The sequence below is a fragment of the Larus michahellis genome, chromosome 2, assembly GCF_964199755.1.
Source record: "Larus michahellis chromosome 2, bLarMic1.1, whole genome shotgun sequence".
Lineage (NCBI taxonomy): Eukaryota > Metazoa > Chordata > Aves > Charadriiformes > Laridae > Larus > Larus michahellis.
In genome coordinates this window covers 41078384-41093440 of record NC_133897.1, presented here as the reverse complement: position 1 = coordinate 41093440, position 15057 = coordinate 41078384, and the positions used below count along the sequence as shown (strand labels likewise).

Genomic DNA, 15057 nt, shown 5'->3' with positions numbered 1-15057 from the left:
ATTTTTTCCATCCGTAGAGAGGCTAAAAGGGGGGGATTCTAAATAAAAATTAAGCATCTTTCTAAGCAAAACAGTCCTGACGACCGCTCTGAAAGCGCACCCCAAGCATCGAAGAGAAGCCTGCTATTGGAGACAGCAGAAGCTGGGCTGGGTGTGCGTCAAGCACCTTTAGCTCCAGATGCAACCATGAAAGTAAATGCAAACACTTCTGTGTGCAGGAACACTAAGCTGGCTGACAGTACAGACAACAATTAAAAATGAGAACAGCCTTGATTGCAAGGCTCATGCTGTTGAGATAAGAAAATTGGCTCTTACTCCATCTTTCAGCTTATACACCAGTAGTGGAATGGCTTTCAAGGCTGTTTCATTCAGCTCCCTACTGTTCCCTCTGCAAGCTTTACTGCTGCCAACAAACACACACGGCATTTTGCCTACTCTCTGCAACAGCTTTTCCCTTTGTTTTCAAATCACCATATACTTCATCAAATATTTTTTTCCAGGTCTGGAAATCAGTTTGCTTGAATAAAGCGTTCATCAGTATGAGTGGTGGGGGAGAAGGGGAAATATTCATGTCTTTTGAACTAAATATAAGAAAAGATTGCCCTCCCTTCCCCTCTCCTCTCTCAGTCAATAGAGGAAGATAAGCATCCCCTGAGAACAAGTGGGAGCACCTCCCTCTCTGCAGGGATTATGTAGGTGTGTAAATTAAGAGCCAAGGCTCGCTCAGTTAGATGCATCAAATCTCACAGAATAAACAACACTCTTTCCTCTTCAGAGACAAAAAGAGCGTTTATAGCTGTATGAACAAGTAGATTTATAGGCATTTTTGGAGAAGACTCAGAGTCTGCTTCACTTATGTGGTGCTCCTGAATATGTCTGACTCTGCCTTACTGGCACTGAAAAGCAGGATTGTGTAAAAGCCGTGTCATCTATTTAGACAGCCCTGTATTATTAAGCTAGGCTATGTATTCCTCTGCAATATCATATTATAGATCCAGCTGCTCAATAATTGAGAACAATTCACCAAAATTCACTAGACTTTTTCAGAGAAAAACACTCACAGTATGTTTTAGGGTTGAGGGGGAACAATCTGCTTTCAGACTGTAATACATAAGGTACATCCAAACCATCTTTTCAGGCTTGTCTCTATGAGCATGGGATATTTTTTCCCCCTCCATCAAAACTCTTGCTGTTTCTAGCCCAAATTCTCTCCAAGGGAAGGCAACATCAGGTACTGAGACTTTCAGTAAAATTCCAAGAATTCCAGCAGACAGTGGTCCTGACCAGTGGGTCAAACTGCCCACAAAGCGGAGACTAAATGTGAGTGATAGACTTGGAAGGAGCATAAGTGAAGGCGAACCTATATTGGATACTGTTATATTTCAGAATGCCATGGCTACAGCAGCAGTGCCTTTTTTAGGGTTCTGAAGACAATTACCAGGGATATAAAATTTCAGTTTACACATGGGGACAAAGTAGTTTTTCCACTTTCTCTTTCTGTCTTCTCTCTATGTCAGGGGAAAGGATAAATCCTCCCTTTCTTCCATGACTATGCATTGCATAGATAAATTTTCTTTACCAGATACTATTGCAGTAGATAATAATAATTAAAAAAACCCCGTAGTATTCTCAATCTGTTACTAGTGTACGGCAATCCATTTTGAACTACAGACACAGTAAGACAGGCCTGAAGGCTGGCAATAGATTTATGTAAACAGAAACATAGATTTGTTTTATTAAAGGAGAACGCCAAGGGAAATTCCATCCTAAGACAGGCTAGTGAAAACAGGGATGAGTGAGAATGAACAGAGCAAGAACGAGTGAGAAAAGGAGACAGCAAGAAAGGGTTGAGCCAAATGCTTTAGACTCCACTCTTTCACTGAAATCAGGTGTGAACTCCCTAATGATACTCCCATTCACAACTAACAGCCTTGGTTTTGACAGTTGTGTTTGCTTTTCTATAAAAAAATAGCCAGTTAATTATTTTCCTATAATTTCCCACCTCCCAGTTCCCTGTAAGTGCTGCCATTCTGTCGTTAAGGGTTTCTTTGCCTTCACCAAAACAATCGCTATGATCTTAACCTACAGCTTTTACACTGCTTACATAGAAACGCATCTACAATAAAGCTTATCAGAGTGTTCAGGTGTGGAAAAACCTTCCTCCTCTTCCACAGACAGCAACAAACCAACTACCAAGTGCAGAGGTCATTGACATATCCTTATATTAAATATAACTTGGTAATTTCCACTCATCCTAAGTGTTATTGTACTGTTTTAGTAGTTTTAACCAAAAAACATCTGTGAAAATGACCACGAAGATGCCAGAAGATTAGCTTTATTATCCTGCCACTGATAAATTCATTGAAGTACAACGAACAACGAAGCTGAAGCCATCGTCCTTCTCTTTCATGTCTGGAGATGTGTATTTTCAGAAGCCTTTCAATTTTAAAATGTCACTTGCAAGATTCCGAATTTAACTGCACATTGCAAAGAGCCTTACATGCTGCAGCTATTATGTACACCTGGGGTTTTCTCAGTATTTTCTAAAAAAACCCACCAGTTTTGTTTGAAGTCTTGACAGCCACCCCAGTCTTTCTGACTGGAGGATCCAGTTTAGCATAATTTCAAGAGCAGCTTCTCTTCATCTGTCCTAGCAGAGAGAGATATTCAAGCATTTCTCTCAGCCTCCCTGGGTTGGGCCTTTCAGGGATTAATTTAAATATCGGTCATCTCAGATGACAGTGTATTTTAACAGTCAAAGTAATTTACAGGATTCTTAAATAACCATACAACCTGTAGGAGGTATTTTGGAAAAATCTTTATTTATAATCTCTCCTGTTCTTGAGTTAACTTTTTTTTTTTTTTTTAACAAAGTGGAAAATTACTCGGAAGCCTCATTTTTTTACATTGTTTGAAGATAATAGATCAAACACCATCATTACTTATTAAAGTTTTCTTACAACTGAATGAACACATAAAAGATCAACTCATTCTGTAGGAGGAGAGCTGTTCTTTTCCAGGCTGAATTCAGAATAAAATAAACCCTTTGCCCTGCCATAAGTCTGCCTGGTTGCACATGTGTTACTGAGAAATCTGATTCTTGGAACCATACCGCATGGCTGTCAGCTGCAGAATCCCCTTCTGCACATATTTTTGTGTATATATATACGTAGAGGGCTTATTAATGCAGGCAGAGGTTATCTGCTATGGCAAACAGCAGCAGCAGAGTGCTAAAGGCCAGGAAAGTTACTGCCTGCCATAGATATGTACTTAGTGAATGTGGTATCAAAGCTGAACTCTTATTGCCTGCTGTAGACTGCCTTTAATGAAGCAAAAGCATTGGAAATGTCTCCTTTGGCATTGTCTTGGAATATCTTTAGCTTTTCTCTCATTTAGAACAAACAAAATAACTTCATTTCCAGTTAACTGTGAGGTCAACCTGCAACTTTATTCCTTTGTGAATTTATCACACTTTGAAAATGTTGAGTATCTGCTGTGGGGTAGAACAAAAAATCACTTTCTCATAAAAGAACTCTTTCCTGTATAGAAACGTACTGAAATAAGTAATTCTCATTTCACAAATGCTCCACAGCCTTTCTTTTTTCATCAAGGATTAGTGAGTGGAGAGGTTTGGTTTTTTGTTTTTTTGTTTTTACTGTTGTCTGGTAGAAAGGGAGTAATGAAAACAGAGAATAAAGTGGTTGGTATCGTGTTTTGTGTGTGTAAATGTGTTACAACATTTTATGGTGTTTCTCAGGTCATATAAAGTTTGTTGAAGAATTCTCTTTGTGAATTTGCTGCCTCGGGCACTCTGACAGAAATTCGGCTTCTACAGAACAAATCAAAGGATGTATCACATCTTCTGTAGCTCCTAGAAAGTGAGCTTAAAAGTGCAGCTATTTAACTGGATGCTTGTGTAAATAACTGCTCAGAAGGATAGAACTGAACTTTGAAGAAACATTTTGATAATTTTAATTGTCTTTGATAATGAAAACTGAAATACTTTTCTAAGTGGACTTTTACGTAGTATATTCTTCCAATTCTCCATGTGGCTCTTTTTTCTTAATGCTACAGAGTCTGTGAATTCATATTGGACAAAAATAAGATTTAAAAAGTGAGCAAACCCACAGCCTCCTGTACAGCAGGAAGCAGTTCAGTGCTGCAGATGAGTACAACTTTACAGTCTTTCCACTTACAAGGGCATATTTAGAGCTTAATGAACATGGTGTGCCAGTTTGTATTATGGGTTAAGTTTCCAAATAATAACAGAAAATTAGGTTGCTGTTCCCATATGACACTAACAAGCTTCATTGTAGAGAAAGCTCTAGAATGAAGTGGCCATCTAAAATTGAATTTAGGGCTGAAAACCTGGACTCTGTTCCTCATCATCAATTTATCCTGTGCTTTCCATTTTAATTATTCTGTGATGATCTTTGAAAATACAGCTGTCACAAGAATGTCAAATGAACAGAAGTACATGATGTACTGATCCACTGAGGACATTGACCTTCTTTATGTAAACCCATGTTCCCTTTCAATCGAATATGCCATCCCACCACCCATACGTTTACAATGGCTTCATAAAAAGTCAGTGCTGGCACATACAACAGACAATTAGACCATCCCGCTGAGTCCTCTTACAATGAAACAGGATTCAGGAGTGGGTGAAAATCATCAAGTAATAATAAGCATATAGTTTCATTTGTTTGTAATATATTGATTGGGGAAAAGGGCAGCTGTGGAAAGTCAATATGCCTGTATAACTGTTGTCCCAGCTGGACAAATGCACTTAGGGTCTTCTCATTACTGTAATTACAAAAGTAATCAGTTTTAAAGGAAGACCACAGCTACCACGTACACGGGTATTGAATTTAGCAGAGCAGCACCAATTTGTTACTTCTCAGTTTTCCTATATAAAGCAACCCCAAAAAATACCAACAGAAAGGCTGTCCTAGATGGTTTGTTCTGTAGATGTGTTTAACTAATGATATAACATAAAAAGGCACTAAGCGGTCAATTCCAGAAGGGGAAAGAAATAACACACAGAGACACAATTACACCCACCAGAATAGGTGTATTCTAGTAGCATGTAATCCCAGTATTATGTCAAATTCAAGTAACCCTATTAGAAACAGTTCAAGCTTGAGTTAGAAGACTTCCCATGCACCCAAGGTAAACAGAATTGTTGGCAGTGCAAGTAAAACCCTCTTAGAAAAGCTACAGGAGAGGGTGAAGTGGTGGTGGGAACAGAATATGTTACGAGGCAGGAAGTTGTTCAGGTTTACAGCGTCCTTCTCAACTTTTGCTGAGCATGCTACAGATGCTTCTGTTGTGAAGTAAAAGTCGATGGCTTCAAAATGAACGCATCTGAGAAAACTAGCTGTTTTGCTGTAAGCTTGCTTTTATGTGTTTGTGGCGGTAGCAAGAAGAATCACTTCTAACACAAAGCTTTTTTTCAGAATAAGGTGCATCCCACCATCCTTTTAAAAAAAATTCCCACCTCTGTTTATGCTCAGATCGCTATAATAGGGACGATAAAAAGCCTGCCAAGTGCTGCAGTGACATGGTGTGCATGTTTCTCTTCAGTTGAAATTTTTTTTTGGTGATATTAATTCACAAGCATAAAAAGGCATTTCAGCCTTTTTTTTTTTTTTTTTTTCACAGCTAAGAAGGTATTTTGCATTTTTACACTTGTTTAAAATACCAAAGTGAATTTTCTCTTCAGGAAATGTTCAGCTTTAGGTGGAAAATATAGAGGTGTCTTAACCTCAGAGAAATTTTTATGATAAAGGTAGTTTCATACTTTAAACATAGAGATTACAATGAAATATAGACAGCTGCTTACAACAGCTGTCCTTGTATAGATACCAGACATTTTTAGTTGTGAATAAGTAGGGCAAAGGGGAAACTCAAAAAATGTTTTAGGTGAGTTTCTCCTCTCGAGGAAAGAGAATATAATAACTTAAGTGATTAAAATTTTCGTGATTTTCCTTCTTAATGTGTAAAGGCAGGTATGTGCATATATGCCAAGGGGAGGCTGCCTGCACTCCAAACTACAGACCCGGCTGCTCTAGCCAGCTCCCTACCCACCTTCTCCAGCTCTAGCCCTTCTCTCTGCAGCGTCTCCCTTTCCAGCTGTACGTCTGTGCTCCTCATATTTCTCGGGCTGGCCAACACACCACATCTCCCTTTCAGTTTGCGCAGGTGACTCGGAATCAACTGAGGCAAAGAAAGAAATGCTGGTGAAACAGAATAAAGAAAAGAGGGAAGCGTAGCTGTGAGACCGAGTAAGGGACTGGAAGAAATGAAGCACACAAATAAGAAAGGAGCCCTCAGTGTTTTCCACCTGAGATTCAATGCCTAAGCTTGGCCTTGCACGTTGACTGCAGGCAGTGCCGTACGCATTCCTGTGCTTGACGTAGATTAAAGCTGCTTGAAAACATGGGTCGTGTGAGACCTCTCGCCAGCTTTTGATGCTTCTGAGAGTGGAGATGGTGGAAAGCCAGGACAGCCTGCCTTTGGGTTCCCATCACACCCCCAGAAGAAGAGAGCTTGGTCACTCCTATCTCCGCCCTTGCTAATGCTGACCTTACATAGCATAACAACATGAATGCTCATCAGGATGCTCTGATCTGCCAGTCACACAGAGGAGCACAACCTGTCTCCTCACCTCACAAAGGTCTGATAAACTCTGTGCCCAGCTGTCCAGGTGCCAGGTACAGGTAATCTTACAATAGCAGTGCCATGTGAGTTAAAATCCTGCTTTCTTTTGAGCCAGCGGTGACTGTTGGAGACATAGAGACACCTCTTCACGTATTCACGCTATCTGAAAATACATTGGAAGGATGACTTTGCTAGTTTTTCCAGCTCTCGTTCATGTGAATGCAGTCTGTGCTATCATTGCATTTACGTTCTGTCAGGGCTTGAAGTCCAAATTGGAAGCTGGACTTTTCAAGGCATCGGATGTATCTGCATCAAAAATCAGTCCTTTGCCCCAGCGTCTTACTCTTCCTTAGCAAAGTTGAGCGTAATACTGAAAGTAAATAAGTAATAGGTAAAATACTTTGGTGGTAAAACTTTATGGTATGAATCTGAGTTGTTATGGGATTTGGTTACAACTGCTTATGCTTTCTCTTTTTTCTGGTGTGAGAAAATGTTAACACATGCACGTACCACCAATCCAGCTTTGATGAAGTGTGTGTCCGTATGTGTAAACCAGCTTACAGCACTTGGGAGCCCCTTTTGTTAAACTATATGCCGTGTTACCTCTAAAGGCATCACAGCGTTGTGTGAACAGAATATATGCTTAGTCTGTATTTTTCACGACGGCATCTACCTCTCAGGATTTATCTGGCATTTGTAATAATACTTGCTAATTTTTTCCCTGGCTCTTGGTGATGAGGAAGGTTTTATGATGAAAATTATTCTTCTATCTGTCATCATATCATCCAACTTTGCTTTCTCTGGCTTGTCTCATTCCACCTACTAGAGTCAGCATCCCCGCTCCTGCTGGTACAAGCTGTTGTCCCAGTCTGCTCCACACTTTTAATTTGTGAGTCTCGCTGTTTATTCTAAGTCCTCCTTTGCTGTAGTCTCCCTGTGAGTGAGTGGCTACAACTGCTGTTGGCTTTCCTGCCCCCCCAATCTTCCAATATCTTTCCTTCTATTCCTAGATTTCTATTCTCCTGCTGCAGCAAAGTAGATTGTGTTCCTGATATTACTAATTTTTGAAAGGGGCTTTATGCTTTTTATGCTTTTTATTTTAACAGTAAACACCAACATGGTTGCTGCTGCCTGATGGGATGCCTGTGCTGAACTAGCACGCAGCAGCCACTTGTTTTTTTCCCTCCTGCATTGCTATTTTTGTCTCTTGCCATTCTAATTGTTACTAGGTTGTTTTTTTTTTTTTTGGAATCAGCTAACGCTCATTCATGTAATTCTCTTGACCTCATCCGTGCCCTGTGCACCTGCCACGTTTGATTTGCTCTGCCATTTATTTGACTCCTCAGGCTTCACACTCACATATACACCTGTTTTATGTGGACTTGTTTTCTCTTCTTCCCTAATGGCTTTTGCAGTTGTGGACAATTTCAGCCACACCTTAGAGAGGTAAAGTTATCTAGCAGAATTAAGTTTCTACCTTTTCTGTGAAAACAAGCAGCAGTGAAAAAGAGCTCCGTGGTAGGTGTTTTCATGTATGTGTTATTGGACACTAGAGATGCCGTACTGCAGAGAGTGCTTTAAAAGTGCCTTAAGGAGAGACACTCTCAGTTGGAGCTCACAGTTATGGCACACATCCATGTGAAACAAAGCTATATTAGTTCACATTTTGTTTATTTGCAATTTCTATTATTTCAACAGAAGGCACATTTTGAAGAAGTTTCGCTAATGTACATCTTTTTCAGTTGCCAGTATATATGGAACTTGTGTACAATTGCAGGGGAAGCCTCATCAAGTTTGATTGTATATACCTATTTAAAAAGATTAATTTGTTTACTATGGTAAAGAATATAGGATGTAATTTATTTTACCTGAAGCCTTATTTACTTGATAGACTTGTATTTCTGTCTTTGTTGCATGTACCTGAGAGCTGCTTTTGAGACCCTTTTCGCTTTCTCCTTTTTGGGCTTCACAAGCTGCTGTTGGACAATTTCTTGCTATCATATAAATAAATCGTGCCCATATTTAAGTCTTCCGTATGACGTATTTTTTTGCCTGCATTTACCATATGAGTTTATTTTTAGTCCTTATTCTTTCAAAAGATGCTTGATGAACAGAATGTCTCTTTTTTGACTCTGTCTTTCTTGCCAGAGGTTATTCTACTAAGACTGTCAATGGAAATGCGTGAAACTGAAAAATCTGCAGCAGTAAGGGTTGCTCTAATCCTTTAGTGTCATTCCACAGTCAGTGAGGTCTTTCAGGGGTAAAATAAGTTCATGGTTCAGTCTCTAACTGTATCTGTATCGTGTCTCATCCCTGGGATACATTAAGGAATGATTTCTGTTAAAGTATGGATTTCCTGGCATGGAGGATAAGTGTTGGTATGGGTGAGAGCATCTGCTTGGACGGCCGTATTTCTGATTTCTAGAGCTCTTTGAAACAGCTCTGTTACTCTGAGACTTTCTGATATAGCAATTCCTATTTTTGCTTTGCACCATCCAGATGTAATTCCCTTTATCATCCATTACTTTCAGTAATGATTTTCTACCCAGAAACTCTAATATCTGAGGTGAGGCCACTTTAATTGAGTAGAGTTGATCAAAATAAAACAAGAGGCGTTAATGTAAGGCTATGCAAGAAAAGGCTGTGCAATCTAGTGTGCCTCCAAATGGAGGCGATGATGGCTGGCAGGGGGTATAATGCTTATGAGGGGCAAACCTTATCTCTACTGCTACACCTTCGTGGTTTTAAATGGTCTGTCTTGTTCATCTTCCTTCTCCTTATCTGTGTTAACATCGAATGAAAATTCCTTTCTCACAAGGTTTCCCACAACATTTCAGGCAGAGTGAACAGTTTGATATGGCATCTGTGGTTGCATGTTTAATGCTTGCTCCTTGCCTTTACGAGTCCATACATCAAACCATGGCCCAACCACTGTGCTTGCACTGTTAGTTGCTTTCCTTAGCATTGCCTCTTTGGTGGAAGATAGTCCTTCATTGGTGAAGGTGGGCCTGTTTTAGGTGAGGTAAAATAGTGGACAGTAGCAATTGGGTATTTCCTGATTTCTGAATTTTCAGCAAAATCGTAAGGATTCTTTCTGTATGATGTTAGGATGCTTTCTGAAACTAGAGAATTGATTGAATATGTTCTTCAAAATTATGCTGCAGAGAAAGCAAAAAATGTCATTAAGTGACGCTTGCCTTACCCAGCTTTGCTATCATTTGTCAGTGAAATGAGGGAGCTACATCTCCCTCGTACCAGGCTTGAAACCTGAACATACCTATAGTTAGACTGTCTTTCTTTAGGAAAGGAATTAAAAAAAAAAATTGGAAATAAAAGAATGGAAATTGATAGCACCTGGCAGCGTCACTTCAGGGTCTCCAAGAGGGATATTCAAAGACTCTTCATTGCATCATATTAATTTTTATCACTGACTAGGTTTCTCAAAATTGCCTCTAAATACATCTACAGGACTGAAAAATCGTGCACACACTTGCAAAGCATTTTTTACACAATCTGAAGGAGCATGGAGGAGAAGATCCAGGTCTGGGTTATCTGAGGAATGTCTGGTCACTGCATCACCCAAGGAATGGACTATCATAAGAAAAAAATTTGCTGTGAGCAAGTTTTGAAGATTTGCATCGGACGTAGCTGCAATTTTATGATCCCGTTTTATCCAGATGAACAGAATCATTATTGGCATAGTACTACAGAAAGAAAAAATGTAAGTAAGAAAGGACTTAATAGCATAGCAAGACTCATGGTTATGACAGCCTCTGAAAACTCTGTTTCTGTAGCCAGTCAAAATAAAATTCCAAACCTAATCTGCCTGAGATACATACACCTACAATAAAAATTTGAGTTGGAGAGTGCAAGACAAGCAAGACAAAACATGCAAGACAAGTTTGGCTGCTTTAGGAGAGTTCTTCTAATTTGTAATGCAAATCTCAGAAGCTGTGTAATGAACATAAAGAGGAATATAAGATAATTATGTAACTTATAATTACTGTGGAGGAAATTATTCTAAGAACGGTGCAAGTAGGAATAATTTTAAATTACTGTATAGTGCAAAGGATTCTTTATCCATAAGAATGAAAATCATGGAAAGCTTACATCGCAGTTTCTAACAGGAGGCTAGAAAGAAAATCCGTGCAGTGAATTTCTGGAGCAGGAATCTTGCCTTTCAGCAACCCTCTTTACCTCCATTGTAGATCTGAATGGACTGATTATTTCAAGGACGTCCTATAACATCTAGGCCAGTCTCAGATAACTAACAACATTCAATTAACAGAGCCCAGCATAGAGTGAATCTGTCTGTTTTGTAGCATGCTTTGTAGTTTGCTTGTGAAAGCTTTCCTAAGGTAGTATAAGTAAAAAAATAGCATTTTTATTTTGACAGTGATCAACTCTATCCTTTGGTCTTCCATGGAGAGTAAAACTTTGCTTCACAACAGATTATCGCAATAATAAATATATCGGTATTCCATATTCCTTCTCCAAGTAGTGTGGTAGAGATCTAACAGAAACGTTGACCCCAGTATGTCCTTTTGTCCCCAATAAACAGCTAGTTGCAGCTAAGTTCTCACTGTTATGACAGACGGCTTCCAGCACTGATGTATTGTCATCCCTAGCAATTGATTTTGCCACAAAGTTGCTACGCTGGCAAAACTGCTGGTAAGGGTAGTGATACTTGGCCAAACCAGAAGGCTTGAAGGCCACCTCCATGTGACTGACAAGTATGGGGTCTACTAAGACCTCTACTAAGACCTACTAAGACCTCTACTAAGACCTACTAAGACCAGGCGTTCTGCCTGCCTAGCTGTACTACAAGGATGAGCTGGTTTGTGTTGGAGATCACAGAGGGAAGAGTGCTTCGGAGTGCTAAGCAGCAAAAAAGATATAAGGACCCAATGAAGGTGGTCAACTGAATGTCACAGGTACCCTGAAAAAATTCCTGGTCTTGAGGGAATCATTTTGTCCCACGCTGTAATAAGCAAGCTCCATGATTAGGTGCTAAAACAAGTTATGCTCGGAGTGTTGCAATAACATTGGTCCAGCTGTGGATACAGCTTGGTTGGCTCAATGGAAGAATGCCAGAGCATTGAGGAGGACACTAAGGTATGGTAAATTCTTCCATGCTCTCCCATCGAGTGTACTAGAGGTGCTGTGAAGTACTCACACATTGTCACTAGGTGCTACTCTCTCAAACGGAGCAGACTGACTGTGTCTTTGGGTAACCAAACATACGGGAAAACAAGTTGTCAAATTGTAGCTGAAAACTTTCAGATTTTAAAAAAAACAATTTGTGTGTTACATATAATTTGAAAATAAGTCATTGTCAGGATTTTCACTGCACTGTGGTTTGAGAGACAACCAGATTGACAATTAAGGGACAGATGGTATTTAGTTGCAAGGCTGAAGAAAGGAAGCAGAAAACCATTCGATCAGGATGAAGCAGCTCGTGGGGCATGGACGTAACCCTGCAGCATGCAGCTCCCAACCCTTTTGACGTATGATGGCCAGTTTTTGTGGCTGATACATAGGGAAATGAAATGCTCTGAAAGAGTGTCTAAGCGTAACTAAAACTCAAGGGAAATCTAAGGGCTGTGATACTGGAGCAAAATACCTGTTGATGGTTCCACAGAAAAAATGTAAATATGGACAACTATCTTTTGGTACATGCAAGGTCATCTGAAGCCACTTACCTTTTTTTCTTTTTTTTTTTTTTCTTTGCATCGAAGGATAGGATATAGGTGGGGAAGAACAAGCACATGGATAACTGGTATGGTGTATCTGATATGCAGCAGCTAATTTTTATTGTAGTGTCTAAGTCCTATCTGTTTAGTTCAAATATTTGACTTACAAGTGTAACCTAAACCAATTTTAAGCAAGTGCTTAAAATTACTTTAAAGGGTTGATATTAGTAGTTTGTAATGTCTTTCCTTAGTGCATTTGTGATCAATGTGCTTAGTTTTTTAGTATAGTGAAGGCCTTGGTTTGAACTCTGAGTTTCTAAACTTCCTTTGATTATTCTTATTGATCTTAACTTCCATTCTAATACTCATATATTGTTAGAATAGTATTTGATTGTGACAAAAATATGAAGTAATTTGGCAAAACTGAGGGAAAACGTATCACAAGTGGAGTCAACATAGTGCACCAAGACATACAAACAGTATTTCTGAGTAGGAAATTGTTTTGAGAATGATGAAATGTCTCATTGTGTCTAGCATTATTATGTTGACTGTCAAAAATATCTCCCAGTGCGTTAAAATGGATACTTTCTGGCAATAGTTTTGGTTTTGGTGAATTAATATTTTTAACATTTCTCCACCATCTGCCCCCAAAATAAAAAGAACTCAACCCAAATATGTTTTGTCAAAAAAATCGTGACCAGATCAGTCTGACATCATTTGTGTTCAGGGACTGATACATATAAACAAACATTGATATCAGTGTCACTGCTCTGTTTGAAAGCTGGCTCAACATCTGCTACTGTTTGGCAGAAGGGCACAGAAAGTACAGATTTTTAAAGCCCTGTAAAATGCTTTCATGTTTATGTAATGATTGATATTTCATTGCAATTACTAACCTGATAAAATTCTTCACCAGAGGTAGGAGGATGAGAGAAGTTAAGAGACAGGCACATCTGCTAGTCTTTTGGAGATCCAACAAGCTTCTAAATGAGATTCAGACTTTGAACTCCTTTCAAGTTTATTTTCGGCTTAAAACCCAGAGAGGATAGTAATGGGCTGAAAGGAAGCACACTGAATTGCAATAAAATGTATCCCAGAGGAGCCTTTGTGATGGGTCTCTAACCAGTTTCCCTAGTGCCATCTTTTCCTTGGAAATACGAATGAGAGAGAATGGGAAGTTGTTTGTTTTCCTAGTAAGTGAGTAATACTACGCCCATGACACTTCTAAGCTTCTAATATTTATTAAAGGATACTTTAAAATATCCCATCTCACAAATGATAGTAATTTTGCGCTAATAATTAGAATGGAGTAAGACATCTGAAAACACTGCCTAGAAGTACCATGAGCAAGAAGCACATTCAGAAAAATATAGTTCATTAAATGTCAGAAAAGTGAAATTTTGGAATCACAGATGATGACGGTTGTCATCTTAAATGTTGATTTATTCAAGAAATTCTTAATTTGTTTACACTTGAGATACATAAATCTTTAAAATGGTCATTAAAACTTTAGTCTGACTAGATGTTATCCTCAACAAGTTTTGCAGTATCAAAGTCCCTGTGGGCATCTGTGCTGTACTATAAGACGCAAAACAGATCTCGCCAAGCTGATGTTAGAAGAGCTAGAAACAGAACAGTAGAGTCACCTCACTTGCCCCAGCCAATTTGTTGCTTAGCCTGGAAGCAGGTGTTGGAGCTGAGGATCGGCACTGGCATCATTAGTAGTATTTGGAAGTGTTTCATGGATGACGATCCAGTTTCCTTGGAGGCAGGTTGAGATCCCCTGCAAGAAGCACAGCGCCCAGAGCATGTACGCTTCCCTGTGGAGCCCACAGCAAAGTTGGTTTGTCTTTTCCAAGGTTAACTGGCTAAACGTCAGACTCATATCTTTGGTAACGCTGGGGCACTGGGGTATTTGTTAATACTAGAGTAAGGCAAGCCACACAGCTGTGTTTTCAGGCAACTGACTTTACAGAACTAGGGCTTTAAACTTTAAACTCCCTGTACCTTAGCTAGAGCTGGAACAGCCAGTGTTTCCAAGCAAAAGTGCAGGTATGTAAGGGCAGCTCGCAACTCTCTTGAAAAGTACAGTCATAGGTAAAAAGAAGTCATTTTTTATGATGGCATTTTAGAACAAATCTTCATTTCAGTATATTATAGTGACATGCAATTCAAGTTTACAAAATCAAGCAATCAAAATTGGAAAAAGCAAGAATTTAGGTTGTCTGTGAGCTCTCATGAATGTGCATCATGGCATAATCTTTGTTCTTCTTAAGGCATCTCAGTCTCTGTTTGTCCCGGTATATTGTTTCGTGGTTTTGAGCTTGAATTGTTGTGCAAGCAGCAGAGACTATCCTTCTGGTTTTAGTTTCTTTGCTGGAAAAATTGCAGGGGAAACACTGCGCTAGAACAAATCCAGTACAAAGGGAACTTTAATGAGAACACAAGTGCTAGGCAAGCTTCTGTTGATCATGTGTTAATTATAGTGGTTTGTTTTTTTTCTTCCCAGATGCTCTTAATTGTACCTGTTTGAATCTGTTTTTCTGTTAGGTGCATTGCCTCTGTTTTAAAGAATAAAAGTTTTAGTTAATTATGATACAAAGCCCTCCAATCTGAGAAAGCCATAGAAACATGGATTCCCAACCTTGTTCTGGAAAACCACAAAGCCTCTCTCATGAGATTATCCTAAGTGAATAAATAC

The 15057-nt window shown here is 39.2% G+C and overlaps 1 long non-coding RNA gene across 1 annotated transcript in view; it reads left to right on the top strand.

Annotated features, from left to right (window-relative positions):
* LOC141738894 (uncharacterized) overlaps positions 1–10204 on the top strand; it is a 49123-nt gene extending 38919 nt beyond the window's left edge. Inside the window, exon 4 of the long non-coding RNA XR_012585518.1 lies at positions 10132–10204. This is a non-coding gene — a long non-coding RNA (uncharacterized LOC141738894). The remainder of the gene's footprint in view (positions 1–10131) is intronic.
* Positions 10205–15057: the final 4853 nt, after the last annotated feature.